This window comes from Mustela nigripes, chromosome 1, assembly GCF_022355385.1.
Source record: "Mustela nigripes isolate SB6536 chromosome 1, MUSNIG.SB6536, whole genome shotgun sequence".
Classification (NCBI taxonomy): Eukaryota; Metazoa; Chordata; class Mammalia; order Carnivora; family Mustelidae; genus Mustela; species Mustela nigripes.
Window position 1 is genome coordinate 51014954 of NC_081557.1, and position 22845 is coordinate 51037798.

The 22845-nt window shown below is 52.7% G+C and overlaps 1 protein-coding gene across 6 annotated transcripts in view; it reads right to left on the bottom strand.

Annotated features, from left to right (window-relative positions):
• Nucleotides 1-22845, bottom strand: part of GDPD5 (glycerophosphodiester phosphodiesterase domain containing 5) — an 83368-nt gene that overhangs the window by 54146 nt on the left and 6377 nt on the right. The window lies entirely within an intron of this gene.

Sequence of the window (22845 nt, forward strand, 5' to 3'; positions counted from 1 at the left end):
CCCAAGCCCATATCAACATGAGAACTTTCTGATGCCATCGGGCCCTGAAGTCACACACTGGCAAGAAACACACGGCCAAGGCTCAGCCTCAGATTGGAGCAGGACGGAGCTTAGAAGTGACATCGAGCTCCTCAGACACAGACCCCCATGGCACCTGAACCCTGCCTCCCTCTACCTGCAGTCCCCAGCTTTCTCCTAGTGCTACTGTCTACAAAGCTTTCTTATTTCTCGTGTCTCCCGTTAGTACCGTAAGTGACAGATGGACTATAAATAGAGCAGGGTTTCTCAAACTTCAGCGTGCAAACAAATCACCTGGAGACCTTGTTAAAACACAGTCTGACACAGTGTTTTCTAGGAGGTCTAGACCGGGACCTGAGATTCTCCATTTTTTTTTTTAAGGTTTTATTTATTTATTTGATATATAGAGAGAGACGGCAAGAGAGGGAACATAAGCATGGGGAGTGGGAGAGGGAGAAGCAGGCTTCCTGCCGAGCAGGGAGCCTGATGCAGGGCTTGATTCCAGGACTCTGGGATCATGACCAAAGCTAAAGGCAGATGTTTAACAACTGAGTCACCCAGGCACCCCCAAAACACAGTTGTTACTGCATGCACACTGGGGTCAAACTGTTCAAGTTAGGATCTTGACTCTTACTGTGTCACCTTGGGCAAGTTACCTAACCTCTCCATTCCTCCATCTCCTTATCATAAAATAGCAACAATGACAACAGTATTAAACCTGACTCATAGGGTTGATGTGAAGATTACATTATGTAAAATGCTTAAAGTGATTCTTCTTTCAAATTTAAAAATGGAGACTCTGAGAGACGGACACAGCCAGCAAGGTGGCAGAGCCAAAATTCAACCCCAAATCTCTTCACACACATCCTGAGACACCAAGCCATCACAGAACACCACAGCCAGCAATTCTTCCTCCACACGTGGAGACTGAGACCCAGAGAAGGGTGGGGGGCAAATTCATGAGAAAGTTGGTGTCACAAATCCAGGTTGATGACTCCCAGCCTCCTGCACTTTCCACCTCACCATCCTTCTGCACTGAAGAGAAAGTGACACAGATTCTCTCTGAGGGGTCCCAGCCTCTGCTGTCAGCTTGCACATGGCCGGTAGCTAGCCTGGAAGGCAGATGTGGGTATGACGCGATGTGGAGGTTGCCCGCCTGCCCGCCATGGCCTGGGTTTCCCTGTACTCTCAGAGCCCTGCCCAGCAGGCTGGGTGAGAACAGTCCAGCGGTCTCCTTCCATCTCCAGCTCCTCCTACCTCCAGTCTCTGGCACTGTGTGGTCTCAGGGTCCCCCAGCTGGGGTGGCAGGCAGAAAGAAGGGGACATGGCTTGAGCCTAGCTCCACCCCCACCTTGGTTTCCCAGCACGGGGCCAGTGGGAGCCTGTGAGTCACTTCAAGGAAGTGCTTGGCCCCAAACAGGAAGTGGCTCTTCTAGCTGAAAACCCCTTCAGGATCCCCCAGGGCCCTGAGCAGCAGGTGGCTGGGGGAGCAGAGCCTGAAGAAGCTGCCTGGGATACAGTAACACCTATTTGGATTTTACCTGAAACTCAAACATGGCGTCCATTCCTGGACTGTGAAACATGGCCAGGGACTTTTTCGCTATGTGATCTTAGGTACATCAGTACCCTTCTCTGAGCCTTTATTCCTTCATCTGCAGGATGTGGGGCAGCATTACAAGACTGCCTAAAGGGATGCCTGGGTGACTCAGTTGGTTTAACATCTGCCTTCAGGTCAGGTCATGATCCCAGGGCTCTGGGGTTGAGTCCCACGTTGGACTCCTTGTAGGAAGCCTGCTTATGCATGTGTGCATTCTCCCTCTCTCTGACAAATAAATAAAATCTTTAAAAGAAAACAAAAAAACAAGACTACCTATGGTCTGGCATTCCATGATGAAATGAAGGGCTGGAAAAAGCAAATTCAAGTTTTAAATAAATGAGAAAATGCATATATATGAATGAAAGGCATTGAGTAATGCGGACACATAGATTGAAACACCCGCCAAAGGACAAGCTCCATCATTTATCTGCTCTGAGCTGTCCGATAGAGATCTCACCGATGAGATCTCCTCCCACCCCCTGAATCACCCTGAGGCACAAGGAAGAAAGGCCACTGCCCAGAGCCCACACATCACAGAAACATGCTCACAAATGAACACAGTAGAGAACATACGGGAGCCACGGGATATTCGTGGGACACGCAGGTGTAATCTGCTCCCCTCACGCCACTCAGGCCCCCCTAAACCCCTTCTCCATTCCTTGGGCATGAAGAACAAAAGGTGATTCTGTTCAGATGAAGAACTGTGGGTCACTTTGTTACTGATGGGGGAGAGGGACACTAGGTGGTGGTGGCCCAGGTTGGGGGGAATGGGAGGGGACCAAGAGGCAGGAAGATTTAGGGGGGGGGAATTCAACTTGTCTAATCCTTTCTCTCAGACTGCAAGAGCAATGGCTTCTTGCATAACAGAGTATCTGTTTCCCAGGAATGCCGAGCAACTTTATTATTTATTTATTTTTGGCTTTTCTCCCTGTTCCACTTTGTGGTTCTAAGAGGGTGGTGCCCACAATAAATGCACAAAGTGGCTGAAGAATGCTACAGTATCTTAGAATTCACATCACTCTGATTAACGTGACATGAAAAGGGACACAAATTCTTTACATTGACATGAAAGGCTGGGACTGAATGGTTTCAATTCTATAAATGTTCAAAAAGTTGAATATTTCATCTCTATTCAAATGATTTTATTTTAAAATCTGATATTCATTGATTATAATATGTATAGTTTTGATTTCCATACATAATTTCAAGGCATAAAAATTATTTTTGAAGAGACAGGTTCTCCTTTCTTTGCATTTAATTTACATTTTTGATGGAAATATACTCAAATTCCATGCACCTTAAATATAACTGCATTTTGTTTTGATCCTTCAGACTGTTACTATCAGTACCTAATTTTCAAATGATGTGCAAATCCTGATTATAACACCATAACTGTGGCAATCTCGCTAAAATGAACAAATATATTTTATGAAATGAATAAGGAGTAATGTCTTACCTCTCATCAAAACATCACTGGCCTACCAACGAAACACCCAGATGTGTACTTGTAATTATGTTCGGTCTTCTTTGCTATTTTGTCAATTTCAGTTGTATAAAATCCTTACTTTACATGTATATTTCAATTTCTATCATGAAGATATAATTGTCAAGGTGAGAAAATCAAATTAATTGTCTGGGCTTATTTTATAACCTTCAAATACCCAACAGAGATCTACGGGCCTCTATTTGTATTTCTGCCCTGGGCCCTGCACACTTCGTACAGGGCCTGCCCGTCAACCCTCTGCTCCTTGGGGCGGTGGCAGGGAGGGTGGGGTGGCGAGCAGGCAGGGAGGAGCCTGGGCCTCAGGATAGGTCTTGCAGTACCCTAGTTGTTAAGCCTGGTGAGAATAACACCCTGCACATCTGAGCAGAGTATGAGCACCACAGACGCCTGTCAGATGTGCTAGTGATTAACAGCGGTGACGGAGCACTCAGCTACCCAGCTCAGTCCATCCTGATCTGGTGAACTTAGTTCAGGTTCCAAGTTAGACAGGGCTGGAGGCTGGAGCCAGGTCTCCCAGCTGGGGAGCTCTGTGGGATTCTGCTTCTGGAAGTGGAAAGAGAGCACATGGGCCTAAGGGAGCAGTGGAAGCACAAGGAAGCTTTCAGAAGGCCCCATGTCGTGTGGACCATGCTGTCGTGCGGCACCTTTCCCACACCCCCCTTTCTAACAGGCAAGAAGAGCTGTCCCTTATTGGAACTTCCTCTGGGCCAGACTCCAGGTGATCAGTTCCATATACGCTCTATTGGAATATAATCCACAGACGAATTCTCAGGAGAGGCCTCTGTCATGCTTCACACATGCTCCCTGGATCCCTTTACCATTCAGGGACACACCAGCTTGCACGATCCCTCCTAGCCGCCAACATGTATGGAAGTGTGTGGGCAGACGACCCAGAGCCTGCCGGAATCCCTTCACTTGCAGTCATGGTCATTCCCTGGGGCCCCCTTTACCACGACCACCTGGGTAAAGGTCTGAGTTCTCTAGCATCCTTGCTCTGGCAGTCAGCTCTGGTCCCCTGTCCCCAGAGCTCCCGTGCAGACTGAGCCAAGCACCCTTCCACTCTTACTTTTCCTCCTCTTTCTGGTTCTACTTTCCCTATGCCCTTAGCAGCTTCTTTTCTGGGAAAACTTCTTAATACATCACTCTCACCTGAATCCTTGCCTCACAGTCTGGTTCTAGATCACCCAACCCAAGATAGCTAGGTGAGCGGTACCATTAATTTTCCCATTTCAGAGACAAGGAAACTGAGGCTCAGACTTTGAGTTGTTAAAGCTTCCCCATATGGCAAGCAGCAAAATGGACTTGAGGTGGGCAAAGCCTAAGCCCTGACCCCTCTACCGGCCAGCATGGTCTGATCTGCTTACAGCCCTGAACGCTGTCCCCTCCTGGCCATCTGAGCTAACTTTCATTTTTTTTTATTAGAAGGAAAGCAGAAGGATCTGTAGATGATCCAAGGAGAATGACTAAGTCCTCAGATTCTTCTGGTTGGCTCAGATCCTGTTTTGGTCAATCCTTGTGAATCAGGGCGGGTCTGACATTCTGGGAATGCAGGGAGACTTCAAACCAACTTTATGAAAACAAGTTGTAAAAACACTGGCCGCCACTCAAAGAGGCCGGCTGATCAGCTTGGCTCCACAGAGCAGGGTTGAACAAGTTCACCAGAAGGGAACACGCAGCAGGACAGACTTCGGCTAGACCCAGAGAAAGAACGTCCTGGTCACTGGGAAGAAAGGGAGTGTTCACTGGAAAGGGGTGGAGGGGGACAAACTGGGTGAGACTCGTCGGTTGATTGCCCCTGGAAAGAGCCAGCCCCAAGGTGGTGTACAGGGAGGACGAGGAGGGGGACTCGGGCTGTGAACACCTGCTCCAGTTCCCTGCAGGCCAACCCTGCCCTGGCTCCCCCAGGGAGCCGGGTGTGTCCTCCTTGGAAGCCCGAGGATCCCTGCCCTGACCTTCCCAAGCTTTTCTTGTTTGCAGCAGCTCCAAAGTAACCCTAGAGTCCTGGGACAGAAAAACATGGGAGCACAACTCCACCCAGCCCTGAGCATCATCGTTGACTTGGAACCTGCTTTATGAGGATGCTCAGTTTGCGGGGTTCCTGCCTCCTAGGACGCCAAAAGTCTCCACAGGAAAGGGTTCCCTGATCCTCCCACCCCCAAGATGGATGGAGGTCCTGGAGCCTGGCAGAGCTCAGGGCAGGACTAAGGGCTGCCACCTCCTTCTCCCCCGCTCCATATAACCATCCTTCCAGGAAAATCTCCTGGCCCCTGCAGAGGACTAAAGAAGGTGCTCCTAGCCCGTCTCACCCACTCCTCCCTCCAACCTCCGCTGGGCTGGCTCCTTCCAGGTGGCAATGAACAGGCGTGAGTCTCACCCAGTTGGTTCCCCTCCACCCCCTTCTAGCCTGCACTCTCATCCAAACCTCTGAAAAAGATGTCTACACTCGTGTCCCCTCTCCCTCCCTCCCACCTGCTGCTAAACCCACAGCTCTCTGTTCCTGCCAGGTTCAACCATGACCTCCATGTGAGTGAGGCCACTGGGCAGCTCTCAGTTCTCCCTGACACGGTGGGCTTCACCCTCCTTCTGGAAACATCCTTCATTCCTGGCATACAGCACATCACTTGCTCTGGCTTCCCTCCTTGTCTCCAGGCCCCTCCCTCTCCCAGGCCTCATGCAGCATTTCTTCCCGAGCCCTTTGTCCTCCCTTGCCCTTCACCTTCTCCTAGATCATCCAGCAGTGCCATCTCTGGACCAAGCTCAAAGCCCAAGTATTCAGTGACCCCTGGTCATCCTGGCTTGGGAACCTCATACCTGTGGTGGCCCAATAGGAATTCATCACATTCCCCTAAGTGCCCTCCACCCCTGTCCCTATCTCAAGAAACCTCCATTCTTCAGTCTTCCAGACCTGGCAGATGAGAATCACCCTTCCCACCCACTTTCCTCAAGCCCCTAGGCCTACCTGAGACCTGTTACCCAACCTTTTCCCCTCAGCTCCCACCAAAAAGCCCTCAAGTCTCAGTTCAAACCCCTCCTGCAGGAAGCCTTCCTTGACTCTCCTGGTAGATCGGGCATGCCTCTTCCTGTTTTCATGAGCCACGCTGTGTCCAGCTGCGTCCTGACGCCCCCGTATGGCTCTGGAAGGGCTGAGGCACTGCCTGATCTGACTGAGTCCTAGCATCCCGCCCAAGTTCTACACACAAGAGCCCCTGGGAGAAAGTCCCCACACCTGGGGAACTCATCTTTCTGCTGAATTTGCCCCATCGGTGAGCTCTGGATCACCCCTCTACCCGCACACCTACCAGGGTAAAGGTTGTCTCTGCTCCGCCCCTCCCCTCCCCCTGGGGCTTAAAACCAGGAACTCTAACAGCCCCTTGTAGACACAGGCTAACCTGTCTGCCGTGTTAAGGCGAGACCCCCGGGGCCTGCAGGAAAGCAAGGGGCCCCTCTCATTCTCCACCCCTGTCCCTATCTCTATCCCTATGTGTGCGAGCAAGCACATGCACAAACACACAGAGGAAGGCACACACAAATACAGAGCGCATGTTCACAGGCAGCCCGGGCAAATACACACGGACGCACAAACACAGGCTCGTGGAGGTGTAGACAGGCCCACAGATGCAGCATCCTGGAAGCAGCATGGACTTGGGCTTCTGCTTCCCCCATGGGCACCATGGGTGCCAAGAGTCAAGGTTGGCTTGGCTGGGGCTCAGGGCTGGCTCTCACCTCTGCACACCAGGGGCCTGGGGCAGAGGGCGGCGGCAATAGCTCACAGTTCTGCAGCTTCTGCCCTTCTTTCCCCCTCAGTTTCCATAACCTCTTCCTCTAGGAAGCCTGCCCTTTCAGTGCTAGGTGGGGAGTTGGCCCCCAGAGGAGCTCCTGCTCAGATCCCACCCCGATCTTTCCCTTGGGCCCCCTCTCCCATGTAAGGGAAGGGCTGGCCCAGCTTGGTCACAGCTCAGAGCTTTTAGGATCAAGACTAAGTCCCCTTCCCCAGCCCTGGTCCTGCCTTGCCTCCCCATGGTGGCCCACATGCCCCACCGAGTAATCCTTGGCTGTTCCCTTCCCCAGAGTCAGCACCAACATCAGAGGCAGAAGCCAGCCTTGGCAAGTCCATCTGATTGTCAGGACAGAAGGGTCTGGGGGGCTGCTGGGGGGCTGCTCCTTTACAGGTGAGAGACAGGTGAATTTCCCAGGACCACATGACTGCTAAGCCCTTCTTCTCTTTCACTGAAATCCTGTGCCCAGCCACGGCCATGGAGAATGGATGGGAGGAGGCTGCAGGAGCAGAGCAGGGGCTGGAGGGGCTCGCAGGGAGGAACCCAGGCCTACAGAGCTCTTATTCCTGCTGAACAGAATCAGAGGCACCCTGAGTGCGGCAGCCACATGGAGCATCTGGGGCTGGCTCCTTCACTAACTTGCCGTGGGATGTGGAGCAAGTCCCCAGGCCTCAGTTTCCCCATCTGTGATGTGAGTGGGAGGAGGACACCACAACCTTCAGGATCTGTTCCACTCAGACCCTGCAAGTCTACAGAGTAGGAAGGGGTGCTGGAAGGAGAGGCCAGGAGAGGTGCAGGGCTGAGGCCACTGGGTGTTCTCTGGCCCTGCCGGCTTCCTTAGGGTTAGCTTCTAGGTTCCCCCAGACCCCTCTGCCAAGGCAGGCACACTCCCACCCTTTCATCTCCCCTTGCAGCAGAGGAAAACTGCAAAGTATCCAATATACCAGAAGGGGAGAAAAAGGCAAGTGAGGGTGGGTACGTATATCACATGCAAAATGGATGCAAATGCTCTGGGCAAACACCTGGGCATGCGCCCCAACATCCCTGTCCTCTCCCTGTACCCCCTAAGCCCAGCACCTTCCCAAATCCTGCTGACTACACCTCAGAAGTGGCTCCCTCATTAGCCAGGCCCCTTCTCCAGCCTTTCATATCTCTGCCTGAGAAACAGCCAAGAACCCCTTGGGAGAAGCCCTACATGCAAAGCTTTTCTCACCTTCCCAGCCCCCCCACCTCATCTCAGGGGAGTCCCAGCCACCTGGAGCTAACTCCCTGCCCCAGGAACACCACACTCCACACCGTTACACAGCTATCTCCCTCTGTGCATCAAACTCCTATAGATCCCTCAATACCCAAGTGGGAAATGCTGCAGTTCAGTGAACTGGCTTCTGTATTGGGCATCAGGTCTTAAAGTCAGCACTCCATGAGTAAATTGCATATGGTTAAAATCACCCTTGATTATCTATAGCTATCACTTATTTACAATGTCTAGTCACTGTTCTAGATGACTCCTATGTTTTGACTCACCTAACTCTCACAACCATGGCAGACTGTATTTTCAGAGACATCTGCAGCAGTATCTGTCATCCCACATGCTCTTTCTACAATGTTCCCAGGGAAAGGTAGGGTCTATGCTACCCCCACTTCAATCTGGGCGGGGAGTTTGGACTAATGGCTGAAGATACACCATGAGGCTCCCCAGGCCAGCTCATCGAATGTGATGCAGCTTCTGCCACCCTCACTGGGATACTCCTGCTGGAGCGCTGGGCCGCTGTGGGGACTACCTGACAGCTCCGAGGCTGCTATTTCATGGGGAAGCCCACGTGAGCCCACAGCTAGGAACAGAGCCCTGCGACGAGAGGCCCAGCCAACCACTGCTGCCCCCGCTCCTCGCTGCCCTAGTTGCCATCTGACTATATTGGTGCCAGAAACCCTCAGCTGAGCCCACCTTAAGATTCCTGACCTATACATGCTGAGATAACAAAATGGTTGTTCTTTTATAAAGTCACAAAATTTTGAGGTGGTTTTGATTTGTAATAATAGTAACCGGAACATCACTATCCCTGCTTTAGGGAATTAGAATTTGAGGCACAGAGAGGCTAAGCAGTTTGGCAAAGATCACAGAGCTGGTAATGGTCAGGGTCCAGATTTGAACCCAGGCAGTTCAGCCCCAGAAAGCACGATATTCACTGCTATGCCATACTAACTGCCTTCAAGGTCTGCTTGGTACCCCGGCAGGCCTCAGGGAGCTGCTGCTGAATAAATGACCGAGTGAAGGAGTAAGCAAATGAACAGGTGAGTGAAATCAGAGTGTGAGCTCCCAGGTGCAAGGCAGGACCTCAGGCAAGCCTGAGCCATGCGCAGGAATCAGACACGAGCCTCTCATCGCTGGGGCAGCACTGCCGTCTGCAGCCCTGGGAGAAGGTGGCCATCAGAGGAGCCTGGCAGATGCGACCTGCCTCAGGCCCCACACAGAGGAGCCTGAGATGCTCATCTCCCTGCTCCCGGTCTTCCCCAGCCCTGCATGCTGCAGGATTATACATGGGCCTCTGGAGAGCCAGGCCTACCTGAGGACAAGGCTCCTGGAGCCCGGCTACCGCAGCAGGAAGTTCCCTGAGCGGGAAGGGTGGAGACAGTGTAATCCTGGCATGGCTACTGACCCACTGTGTGAACTTGGGTGAGTCTCTGTCCCTCTCTGGGCCCGGGGAGAGGGACAGCTGCTCATTCACCAAATTCTGAGCTGGCCTTGTGGAGGAGGGTTAAGGTGAGTTTGGGTATGTGGGTCCCCAAAATACCAAAAGGGATCCATCCAGAGATGGAAAGTGCATAATGAGGATGAATACCACCCCAACTGGGAACCTGCTTTGCTGGGCATTTTTACATGCACGATTTCTAATCCTTGCAACCCCACCAGGCTCAGCAGTAAGTGACAAAGGACTGAGACTCACAGCTCAAACGATGCCAGAAGACAGGGTTCGAACCAGGCCCATTCACCTTCAAAACTCCCACTCTTCACAATCCAAGTGTTCAGGAACAGACAAACGGATAAACATGTGGTATGCACCTATGGCAATATATTATTCAGCCATGAAAAAGGAAGGAAATCTTGTCACACACTACAACCTGGACAGATCATGAGGACATTATACCAAGTGAAATAAGCCAGTCACAAAAAGATGAATACAGTAGGATTCCACAGATATGAAGCACCTAGAATAGTCAGATTCATAATGGAATGGAGGTTGCCAGGGGCTGGAAGGTGGGGGAAATGGGTGTTGTAGTTTAGTGGGTTTTTTTTTAAGGATTTTATTCTATTTATTTGAGAGAGAGAGAGAGAACATGAGCAGGGTGAGGGGCAGAAGGAGAGGGAGAAGCAGACTCCCCACTAAGCAGGGAACCCAATGCAGGGCTGGATCCCAGGACCCTGGGATCATGACCTGAGCCGAAGGCAGATGCTTAATGACTGAGCCAGCTGGATGCCCTGGGTATTTCAGTTTTGTCAGCCGAAAACTTCTGGAGATATGTTGTGCAATAATGTGAATAAAGTTAACACTACTGAATGATACACTTAAAAATGATTAAGTTGCGGGATACCTGGGTGGCTCAGTCAGTTAAGCATCTGCCTTCAGCTCAGGTCATGATCCCAGGGTCCTGGGATCAAGTACCACATTGGGCTCCTTGCTTAGCAGGGAGTCTGCTTCTCCCTCTGCCTGCCATTCCCCTGCTTGTGCTTGCTCTCTCTCTCTGAAAAATAAATAATATCAGTAGAAAAAATTATAAAGATGGTAAATTTTAAGTTATATGTTTTTTTACCACAGCTTAAAAAAATTCCCACTCTCAGGGTAGAGAGGGAGGTTATAAGGGCAGTTAGGGAAGGGAGTCCAGGCAAGCTTCACAGAAGAGGGGGCTTTGAGTTAGACAAGGTTTGGGCAAACACAGATGGGACTGGGGGATTATAGGCTTGCAGCACTGGCCCCTGCCTTCCTCCCTCCTTCCCTCCCTCCTAGGATCAGGCTAACTCTATCCCCCGTTCCACTCTAGCCCTTCAGCCCAAGGGAAGCAACATTGGAAGAAAGAAGGGATTTCTTAAACACCTACTATGTGTTCCCACCACATTTACTTCATGACCTCAGCCCAGCCTCTATTCTCCTGGGACTCAGGCTTCCCACCTGTATAACCAGAGCATGACCTAAGACTCCTTCCAGTTTTCATACTGGGAGTAATCACTAAAGGGTAAGGGAGCTGGGAGGTGCCAGGGCCCTGCAGAGAATGGGGGACCCGGACACTCACTGTTCAAAACACCAGGAATATGGAGCTATGGCCTCCTGACCCTGCCCCAAGCAGCTTCAGTCCACTTCCCAGAAGGTGAGCCTGAGATGCACAGGATTTGGTTTCGTTCCAACTCAACAAACAGGTGCCTACATCTATTCTGTTGTCCTCCCCATCCAGTCCTGGGGTAACGTAAAGTAAAGCACAAGTCATTGCTCTGAGATGAAGTCCTCCCTGCCCAGGGCTCTTTCCAGGAACCAGGACTCTCACATTTTCCCCAACTCATGAGGAAGGACACATCTTGGTTCTGATCTCAGCTCTGCCAAGTAGTAACTGGGTCTTGGTGTCCTCGTGCACATGGTGGGCATGAGGACACCTTCCCGCAGTGCCCCTGTGAGGGTTAGATGAGCCAAGGACCCCAGTGTGGAGCCCAGGTTCTGGCATACAGTAGGCCCTCAATAAATGACCGCCGTCATCAGCTCTCCTTGAAGACAAAGCCATTTTCATCGATCCGTTTGTTCCTCTCAGAGGCCAGCTTGTTTGTTTGAACACATCTCAGAGAGATTTTCCCCCAGGAACCCTGGGTAATGCTCCCCAGCCAGCCCCAGGGACGAGAAGGGAGGAGCAGTGAGCCTTACTTATGGAAAAAAAATAAAATCATCCTCACGTGTAAACATGAGAGAAGTCCTGAGGAAGCCTGTGGTAGCCCAAGCACCCTTCACCCACCCTCTCCCTCCTCCACCCGGGAGGACCCACAATGGCCCCAGATCCTGCTTAATAAAGCCCTGTGGGCCAGGCTAGGAGGACTGAGATGATCCGGCTGCTGCTTAATTCACACAAAGCCTTCTATTCTTAGCTGAGCAGGGGCCTAGTGCCTTGCCAGCTGCCAGCAGTGCGGCTAGCCCTGGGATGCTGGCCTGGGGGTCAGCCGTGACCATGAGGTAGCCAGCAGTCCCTGACCCGGCCAGAGCCTGAGACCAAGGGAGGGCTGCAGAGCATAGCCATGACACCAGGAAGGAAGCAGAGGCTGGGTTCTCTGCCCCAAGCCGCTGGCCAGCACCTGGGGCCACCTTCCTGCAGAAAGCCCCCAAGCACCCACTATGTGTCCATTGTGTTTTTTTCCCAGTAGAGTTTTACCGATCATTTCTCACATGAATCTCACCATTCAAGAGAGTTAGGTGCCCATTCCCCTCCTTCCATGGGGATGGGGAGACTAGGGACTCACCCTGGGCCACTGGCAACATGCCGAGTCATGCCTCACACCCTGGGTGACCTGGCCACAGAGGCTTGCCTGGTCCCAGAAGGAAGTTCCCCAACACCTGGCGACTTAGAAGCGCCTCTGCTGGGGTCATAGGTTTGAGAACACATCTAAGCTGTGCTGACCTTTCCAAGGATATTTAAAGAAATGTTCTCTCTCCAGCTTAAACACCACATCGACTAAAAATCCGATTTCTTTGCTCTGGGCCATAATTAGATCCTCCCTGTGAATTGGTGGCCTACTATGTGCCCAGTACCTTACTGAATGTCCCACCTGCTGGGGCCTTTCATCTGACCTTATAGTAGCCTTGTGAGGCTGGCCTTGTCATCAGCATTTTCCAGCTGAGCCTGCATCACATATCCAAGGTTGCAGAGGCACTGGATAGAGCTGGACAGGAACTGGGGTGTGTCAGGCCTTTTTAGGATGAGGGACAATTGATGCTTATGTTTCCTGGCTCTTCTTCCAATAAACTGCTTAAAATGACTTTCCTGTTCCATTATATCCTTCTGCCTGCCTGTTCCTGCTCCCCTGCCCCCACGCCAACCTAAGAGGAGGGAGCGTCTGTGACACCCCTGGTTGCTGGCTGAGTCCAGCTGTCTCTGGAGACCCCAGCCCTACTTGAGCCAGGACACCATCTGGGAGCCTCTCAGGAACCAGGGCATTGAGAAGGCCCCTCAAAACGCTGAGGGAAGGGAAGCTGGGCACAGCCCACTCCTCTCCCCCTGTGCCTCCTCACGGGCAGAGTGGCTTTGACCGAGCACTCTGTGACAAGCTGCAGGCTGCTCCCAGAAATAAAGTAGCATCCACATCAGAGATCAGAACCACCTTGACTGACATCTCCTGGTACCCTCTGGGAAGTGGAAGGGGGGATGACTGTGTCCTTCTGCCCATGGACCCCAACCACTCCCCTCCCCCTCACCTACCCAGGGACACAGGCCAGAGTCTCCTGTAGGACCTGTGGGACCCAGCCTCCTGAATAGGACAGCTGAGCTGGGGAGAAGGACTTCCTTATGTGTGCTCCCCATCCTTCCCCGGGGCTCAGGACCCAACACTCTGCAGACCTCTGGGAGACAGCCGGACAGGGGACTGTATCTGGTCCAGGGCCTAGCACACAGGAAGGGCAGGGCTGTCTCTCCTGTTGGAATGCATGCCAGAAAAGGAGTGCAAACACAGCCCAGGCCTGCATGTGCTGCTTGTACATAATTCATGGGCTCCTATCGCTTTGGCCTGGATAAAATGTACTCAGCAGGAGAAACCGCATGGTAAATAGTAAGCAGGTACGGGTGGGGTGGGGAGGCTTCCAGAAAGAAGTGAGTGGGCCAGAGGCCCTGGGGGATCATGGAAATAGGACAAATACATGTTATTGACAAAATGGTTTATACTTATGTGGGGTAAGTGAGTTTACTATGCATTTCCATAAACTTTATCTCATGGAATCTTCAGAAAAGGCCAGAATGGGAATTACAACTTTCCCATTTTACAGATGAGGAAACAGGCTCAGAGGTTAAGTAACTTAGCCATTTTTCCAAAGAGGGAAGGAGGAGAATTTCCTACCCTGCACCAAACTGCTTCATGTGCACAACCCTCAACCCGGGGCTGGCTCAACTCCCCCTCCCCCCAGAGCACAGCCTGGGGACTGAGAAGATCTAGTAGGGAGGGCACGAAGGCACTTTGTCCTGAGCCCACTGCCCAACTGCTGAAGGGGGAGAGAGGAGTGAATTCCACCAGGAGAGCCAGCCTGACCCCAGGCCCAGCAAATGGGCTGCCCCACACCCAGGGAGCCTCTGGCCTGTGCCCAACTGGGGCAGCCCAGTGGATCTCAGGGGGTGGGGAGAAACACTCTCGCCTTGCCCTGCACACACATCAAGAATTCCTGAGAGTCCTTCAGAGCTGGAGGGGAAGTGCTAGGTGACTTTGCCTGACATGAACATGAGTGACTCAAGGTCCAGAGAGGAGGACTTGTTCAAGGTTCCACAGCGGAAGGGTCCAGTCAGTCTGCAAACGGGGCACCGCCAGGTGCAGGGGACACTGGGATGAACATGACATGGTCTGGCCCTTCCAGATGCTTCCCCTCAGCTGGTGTTCAGACCCTCCTGATCTGCCCCGGGCAGCTTCTTCACCCCCATCTCCAGCAAACCCCCTTTTCTTCCTCTTCCCCCATCACCCTGGCTCCTTCCAGCTTCCTGAAGACGTACGTAACCCACTTGTTGCCACCTTTCTACCTTTGCTCAGGCTCTTGTCTTCCAAGAATGCTCTTCCCAGCTGGCTAGAGCCTGCCACCCTGACAACTCCCAGGATAACCTCTGTGCTTCTTTGCGGGGAGATCCCCCCACAGAACCCCCCTTGCCCCTCCCCAGCTCAATCCCAGGGGAAGTATTCCTCCCTCTTTCCTTCCCCCTTCTGGACCTCCCACACTCCTGCCCTCCCTGATGACCTCTGTGCCCTCTGCCCAGGGTAACTGCTCTTGGAAGCGGCTCCCTCATGCCCTTCAGAACCCAGGACTAAAGCCCAGATGAAGAAAGCGTCAACCCACACTCACCACAAAGACCCCTGAAAAACAAGAAGAATTACTTATTCCTTTTAGGGCTTGAATTTGGCTTTCTTTAAAAACCCTTGGCGGGCATGGGGAAATGAAATGGAAGCTTCTTAGTCAGATTCATCTTGGCATTTCCAGATGCTGGCTCTGTGCCTGGCGCGCAGTAGATGTCTTGAGATACGTTTTGTGGAGGATGAAAGAATAAGAATGAGAGGGTCTCCACCTTGCACTTCCTCTCGCCCAAACTCTGCCGTTATTACTGATTCCTTCCTGGGGCTAAACCATGCTCCCTGTGATCCTCTGTCAAAATGCAAACAGCCTCGGGCAAGGAAGCTACTCTAGCTGGAGGCAAGATGGGAAAGCGAGGGTTTGTAGATCAGCGGTTCCCCAAGTGTCCCCTCCAGGCGATGAGTCCCAGAGTCTGCTCTGTGACAAAGGAGTTGCAGGCTGAGGAAGGCTGGCTGCCTACTGTACCGCCTATTGGGATCCCTAATTGACATCAACACATTTCAACCGATGTGATCCAGCATTTCCCGAATTTGTGCACGCATGCGTCCTAGGACCCTGACCATCACAGGGAAGCAGGGCTCCTGAGAGCACAAGTGTGGCCTGGAGGATGTGCGCTGATCTACTGCAGAACAAGGTATGGGCACTACAGGGCACTCTTCTTCGCACTGGCCTTTTTACAGAGGCATGGGTCTGACCTAAGCCACCACCAACCATCTTTCGGGACAGAAGCAGAAAATGAAAGGGACATCATCCGGCTGACAAACGGAACACAGAGGAAAAGGAACAGGGGACGGGACAAGCTAGAGACCTGAGCTCCCCTTGCAATTCCATGCTCACTGCTGGCCACTGGGCGGGAGACCTCATCTTGCTGAGCTTTGCTTTAATCATGCACAAAACGGGGCGAATGCTATTCTCAGAGCTGTTGCAAAAACTCAGTGTGCTGATGCACGCAGAGGCAGGGTATAAACCGGAGGTCCTGTACCGGCACGTGTGAGGTACATCACTCTCACCCCGCATATACTGCCTGGAGGCTGTGGTCACGTCTGGACTGATTACAAGCCACTGCAGAAGTCCTTGATCAGGGAGGGAAGGTGGGAGGGTGGGTGGATGGATAGACGGATGGATGATTTCCTAGAAGGACCCAGAATGGGTCTATTTGAATAGGTATGAACACACAAATGAATGAACAAATCCAATAAATTCAATTGTCGCATCTCTTCGTCCCTGACTGGTAGAAATAGTAAATCAGAAAGGAAACACACATGCACATGCAAGAGGGAAGAAAGGTACTGGATAGCTGGAGGCTGGTCTGTGGGCAGCAGAAAGAAGGTCAGGGTGAGAAGAACCAGAAGCCTGCCAAGGCCGACAATCTCATGGAGCAGGTGCAGTAGCCCCGGCTGCTGGGTACAGGGGTTGGCGGGGCTTGGCGCTCCCAGCAACGCAGTCTGTGCCCCAGGCCCATCTCTGAGAGGTTAACCATGTCGGCATTGTGCATGGAAAGGAAGTGATCTATCCTTTTCACAAAGGTTTCCAACCCAAACTGTTAAAAAGGTTGTTTTTAAAGGGGATAAGGGAGCAGAAGGAAACTTTAGGGACACAAGCTTAGCCGCCTGGAAAAATACTTCTTACATTTTCCTACCAAGTTACCAACATGTTCGTGCACGGGAGAAACATCTTAAAAGTGCCTACTGCGTGCCAGGCAAGCACTGTTAGGTATGTGGGTGGGGGAGGGCAGACTAAGGGCCTCATCAGATAGCATCGTGCTGAAGACTGGATAAATGAGGTGTGAGGTCACTTGAAGACAGAAAGGGAAGAGCTGGAGGAAAAAGCCACAGACAGGAAGTCTGGAGGACCAAGCTAAATGACCTCGTGACCTCAGGCAAGTCACCTTCCTTCCCTGAGCCTCCATCTTCTCGTCTATAAAGTGGGGAGATACTAAAGACCATGAAAACTGTGATGTTGCCCCAGGCGCTGGGCCAGTGGTTACAGACGTGTTATCCTGCCCTGGCCAGCACAGCCAGCCAGACAGCTGTTGCTATTTGTTGCTGGGAATGATTGTCCCTTTCACAGATAAACAAACTGAGACTCAGCTGCTCACTCACTTGCTCGAGGGCACTCGAGTTGGTGGGAGCTGGAATTTAAGCCCCTGTTTGTCAGATTCCAGAGCTCACCTTCTCCGGACCTCCCGGAGGAGTCCCAGGCTGCCTCTCACTGATTGCTGAGGATTCGGTAACACCATGGATATCAAAGTGCTTTAAAAAACGTAAACTATTAGGTATCCCAAGCCAACAAGAAACAAATCTTGATTTCTCCATGAAACCAAATACTGAAGTTCACAGGGCATTCAGAATAGGCCGCAGCTCAGGACTCCTGGGCTCTTGACCCCTCTGCCTCCTCCATTCCTTGGCCAACTTTTTCCCAGATCCCCCATCCCAGACCAGAAACAGCCTTGTTCATGACCACCTGGCTCCCCTATGCTCTACCCGACCAAGGACCTAGAGGACTCAGAGTGGCCCAGGTGCCATGGGGGACGCCAGGGCAGAATTAGGAGTCCTGGGCACCCTCACCACTCCCCACAGAGAGGCTGTGGGGTCCAGGCCAGTCTTCTCATCTCTCTAAGCCTCGGGCTCCCCCCACAACATGAGGGGTTAAAGCAGACTTCATAAGGGAAAGATACTCTCCAAGGAGGGACTCAAGAAATGTGACTGACCTTTAGCTGAGTGAGTTTAGCTGGGTGGGTAGGAGGAGATCCAGGCTCTCAAAATCCTTGGTTTGAAGAGGAGGGTGCTACCCCACCCACCAGGAATCCCCCATCTAAACTTGAACTCCCTAGCTGCCCTTGGGAGCCCTGGTCTGAGAGTGGACTCAGCCTTTACCAGCACTAGCAGGACCCTAACCTGCTGGTTTCCCCAGGTGTCTGGGGCCCAGGTCAGGGGAGAGTTAAGAAAACAGTCTTTAGGCAGAACTGCATACATCTTCGCGGGTGAGAGTTGAACCCCAGGCACAGACATCCTCACCATGGCCCAGAGAGGTCGCTAACTGGCTCCAGGCCATACAGCAAGACAGGTCAAGTGGGCACCAGGATCCAGGTCTCTAGGCCCAGCTCAGTCCACCTCTGTGGAGCCCTCAGCAAGAGGGAGGAGGTTCCAGTTACAGCACAATGGCTCTGAGTCAAACACAAGAAAGAACTTCCTGAGGCGGCATTAAAAATGGACCGGGGGAGGGAGAGAAGCATGAGGAGGACTGTGGAGTTCCATCTAACATAAGAGGCCTGAGCTCACCCACTAGGGTCATTTCAGCAGTGAAACAGGCCTGCAAGGTAAGAGCTGCTGCCCTTGTTTCATTGGTGAGTAACCAAGGCTCTGGGAGGTGGAGTGACCCGCCTGGTGTCTTCTAAGTCCTGATCAAAAGAGGCAGAGCTGGGCCTTGCAGCCAGGACAGGCTCAGAAGCCACACACCTCCCTTCTCAGGAAGGCCTCTGAGGATCAAGGCCCTACCACACCCGCTCTGGGCATCTCAGCGCCCCTCCTCAGACGCCCAGGGCAAGTTGTGGCAGAGGCACCCGTTCTGTCAGGGAGGAGGGAGGGTTCAGGGGAGGCTGGATGCAAAGAAGGGCTCTGCGTCCCAGGCCTGTGCAGCCACCCCCAAAATGCCACGCACCAGGGCCCTCACAGGTGTCTTCCACTCTTCCATGTCATGTACCCCAACACATCTTCCTTCTGACCATGCCTCCAGCTCTCTGCTTGACAGGAAGCCCACATTACCCGCAAATGGAGGGTCAGAGAGGCCAAACTACCTGTCCACCATCAAAGAACCAACACGAAACTAAGCCAGGACTCAAACCCAGGTTGGCCTAAATCCAGAAGCCTGATTTCCCACCACACCACTCTCTCTTTGGGTGCCTGCTGTGAGCTCTGGTACTGCACGCCCCACTCACTGCTCCCCTAGGGCCATGCATCCTCTCCCTTCCAAGATGGCCCAACAGAGGGCCTAGCCTACCTTTACGACTCATTTCATACACCCACTTTGCCATGAAGCCCCCCTAATTTCTCTCATTCTCTTCTAGCTCCTGTTTTCTCCTCTGCCTCCTGCTCATGGCTGCCCAGCCCACCTGTGACGAACAGAACTGGCCCGTGTCCTGACCACTTGCCTTCACCCCATCCCCTGCCCCCCATCAAGAGATCCTCCATGGGAGGGACAACCTGATTCCTCTTCTGGCACAGATGGACTCGGGGGCACAACTTGGCAACACCCAGTCCAGCTGCTCTGTCACAGATGGGGAAACTGAGGCTTGACAGAATGAGAAGCCATTTCTCACAGGACATGGTTTGCAGCTGAGGACTGGGGGGAGGGGTGGATAGCTGACACATGGGTGTCCACAGTATTGCCAGGCTGCATGACCCTATGAGAGCCTTGTCACTAGAGCAGAGTCTAGACTGAGAGCGGTGACGGTCCCCGTCCTCTCACTGATGGTCCAGCCACAGCGTGAGCTCTGGGCTCCCGCTGTATTTTTTGTGATCACGGCAAAGGCTGTCATTTCCTGGGCACTCCCTGCTCGCCAGGCACCATCCTGAGTACTCACACTTCCTCACTCTTCTATTCTTCACAGTGACCCTGCGTACCCTCTGTTACCCCCATTTCACAGCTGAGAAAACCAAGCATAAGAGATTAAGGGGCACAATGTGTCATTCTCCAGGCTTTTATGGTGGAGTCAGGATTTCAGGAAAGTCTGGTTTCGGAGCCTGTGTTCTAACCACGACTCCACACTGCCTGACAAGGAGGGACAGAGCCACAGGCTGTTCAGGTGATCAGGCTGGACAAAACTCAGAGCCAGGTCCTCCTGGGACCAGTGGGGGTGGAGCCCAACAGAGCAGCAGGCACGGTAGGCAGAGGCCCAGGCGCCAATCTCAAAGGCAGGCTAAGGCACCACTGGTAAGCCAGGGATGGAGAGATGGGCTCCCCCCAGAGCTCCCTCTCTGGGAAGATTGCGGCAGGTGGAACGCTTTAGTTCATCTTGGGTGGGGGGCTGAGATCCCCGTCAGAAGGGGGATGCTCAAGTAACAACACATTATCCTTAAACTGCTTCCTGAGGAGGGTGGGCCCACGGGACTCCATGGCTTTTGAGTGAGCAAGTGAGGAGTACCTTTCATTTGCCACTCCAGGCCCCTCCCTACAATGCCCAGGGCCGGGGAGCCTGATCCCCATGGGTTGGGCTGCACTGGGTTCCGTGCCATCAGCTTCTGGGTAAGTTTACCCATGGGGGAGCCCCAGTGGGAGATTAGAGGAAGGAAGAGAGATAGTTGAGGCTTTCCATCCCACCACCATGGGTCTCCGGGGTTGACTCCCTCTACTGCGGGCCACAGCCCCAGTCCCTATCACTGGCCACTTCCTCCCTTGGCCACGTCGGCCCACTTCAGCCCTGGGCGGTGACTGCTCCCGGGGGACTGTGAACTCTGAGTGCTGCCCACCACTTTACGGGTCTGCCTGAGCAGCTCACCCTGGGCTGAGACACCCCCTCTGGCAGGGCCAGAGCAGAGGAGACCAAACACCACCCCAAACACCACCCCTGACAACCCTCTTTCTGCAGCCTTCTCCCTGAACAGACCTTGAAAGTTGCTTGTAAATACACAAGGGGTGAACGAGGGGAGCGGGGCAGCTACGGGGGACTCGTCACTATTACTGAGCACACAGGCCTCTGCTGTCTCAGCACAGGGAGCAAGCAGGAGGCAGGGGTGGGGCCAGGCCCAGGGAGGGAGGCCTAGGCGGCAGCGTTGGGCTCCGAAGGAGGACAATCAATCGAGGACAGTTTCTGAGTGCTCACTCTGCAGGAGGCACCAAGCAATTCATTCACGTCTCACTACAGCCCAAGAAGGACATCCTATTTAGGCATTTTCCAGAAAAGAAAACCGGGGTTTAAAAAGTTGAAACGACGCACCCAAGGTCACGCTATCAGTGACCAACAAAGAGCACAAATGCAAGTTCTTCGGCTTACAAAACTTATCCTGGTGACTCCGTTGAAATAATTTCATTGAACCTGCTTCCAACAGAGACAGCTGACTTAAATGGGGTCAGTTATTGGTGAGGGCCAGACAGAGGCCTCCAATGTCTTCCCGTGACCCTCCCCTAAATGAAAAAAAAAAAACCAAAAAAACAAAAAAACAACCTTCTAACATTCTTCAGTTCTCCCAGGTGGGACAGGGCCTCAAGCGGGTGGTGCAGCTGGGTGTCCAGGTTGGAAAAACAAGCAGACTCAGACAAGGCTTCATTGTTACAGAGGGTCTGACGCTTTGGCCATTAAAACAAACCCCAGCAAAACAAAATGCCTGCCGCCTCGTCTTATCTCTTAGAGAAGGGGGAGTAGGCAAGGGCTCCAAGACAGGGTGTGGGTCCCTCCTCACACCTCCAAGAGACCCAGCCTCAGGTGGCTAGGGCAGGAGGAAGAGCACTAGTCGGGGCAGGGCGGACACAGAGGCTCAGAGAAGATGCCAAGCAGGGAGCAGAGGAGGGTTGGAACCCAGACTTATCAGACTGCAAAGTCTTCCCACTCCTCCATTTCTCCAGGCAGGGAGCTCCCGGGGAGGGCTGGGCCCCAAAGGAGGATACAGAGTGGAAGCCATGAGCTCCATTTCACGGGGGCGTGTGGGTATCCCTCTGAGGACTCCGAAGAACGCAGGCCCCAGAGGGTGGTGGCTGGTTGTCAAGCCTGGGGAGCAGACATCACCCGGGAAGCTTTAAAAACTCCTCATGCCTCGGTCTTTGGCCCAGGCAGGACTTTTTAAAGTTTCCTAAAGGATTCTGGCGTGCAGCAAAATTTGAGAGTCATGGGCCCAGATGCCCAGAGCCCATTTCACAGCAAGGGTGAGGTCTTGTCCTCAAGACACCACAGCCAACCAGGAGCTCAGACAGCCCCAGGGACCCCTGACTTCAGGACTTCTCAGGGGCGAACTCCTTTACAATACTTGGGGATCCCAGCTCCTGTCAGTGTCTTTGAGCCTCTTGCATGGGAGGGTGAGACAAATCCTTCACGGTATTTTTTCCTTTAGAAGCGTCCACTTATTTAAAAACTAAACAGCCACCAGAGTGATAATGCTGCAAGACCACCTCTAGAGGTGGGATTCTGAGCAAAACCTGTTTATCCTTTTCCTTGGGAGATTGGTCCCAGGCCTGGGAAGAGCTGAGACTCTCAGGTAGCCCACACATCCTCCGCACCTGCCTTCCTCATGCCCTCAAAGCAGGATATCACAGGTGGTGAGACAGCGTGTAATCCTGGGAAGAGGGAAGCCTGTGGGGTTTTCTGCCCAAGTTAGGCTCCCCACCAGCTCCCCTGGGACAGGAGTCTCTCCTCTCTGAAGGAAGTGCATGGCGCCGTGGTCCTTCTGTGTGTTAAAGGATATGCTCACACTCAGCTCTAGGGACACCACCTCCAGGAAGCCTTTCCTGATACCCTCCCCACCCAACACTGGACAACCCCAGCCCCTGGCCTTCCTTGCCTCATTCTATCCCATCCTATGTTGTCACTGCTCCTGTGTCCTACCCTCCTTCCCAGGCCATTCATTCATTCATTCCACAGAGCCCTTTGCCTGGGATTCCTTCCACAGGCTGTTCCTGATCTCTGTCAAACTCCCTGCTGTGTGCTGGGGATAGAGCTAACAATAGCAGGTCTTGAGTGCTTGTTGCGTGCTCAGTAATTTTCTGAGTGCATTATACATATAATTTCTTTACTCCTCACCCCAACCTTATGCACCAGGTGCTATAATTGTCCCCATTTTACAGACGGGGACACTGTGACCCAGAGAGGGTAAATCACTTCCCCAAGTCACATGGTTAATGAGTATGTGCACTCAGGCTGTGGTTTGAGCATGACTATGACCATCCACAAAC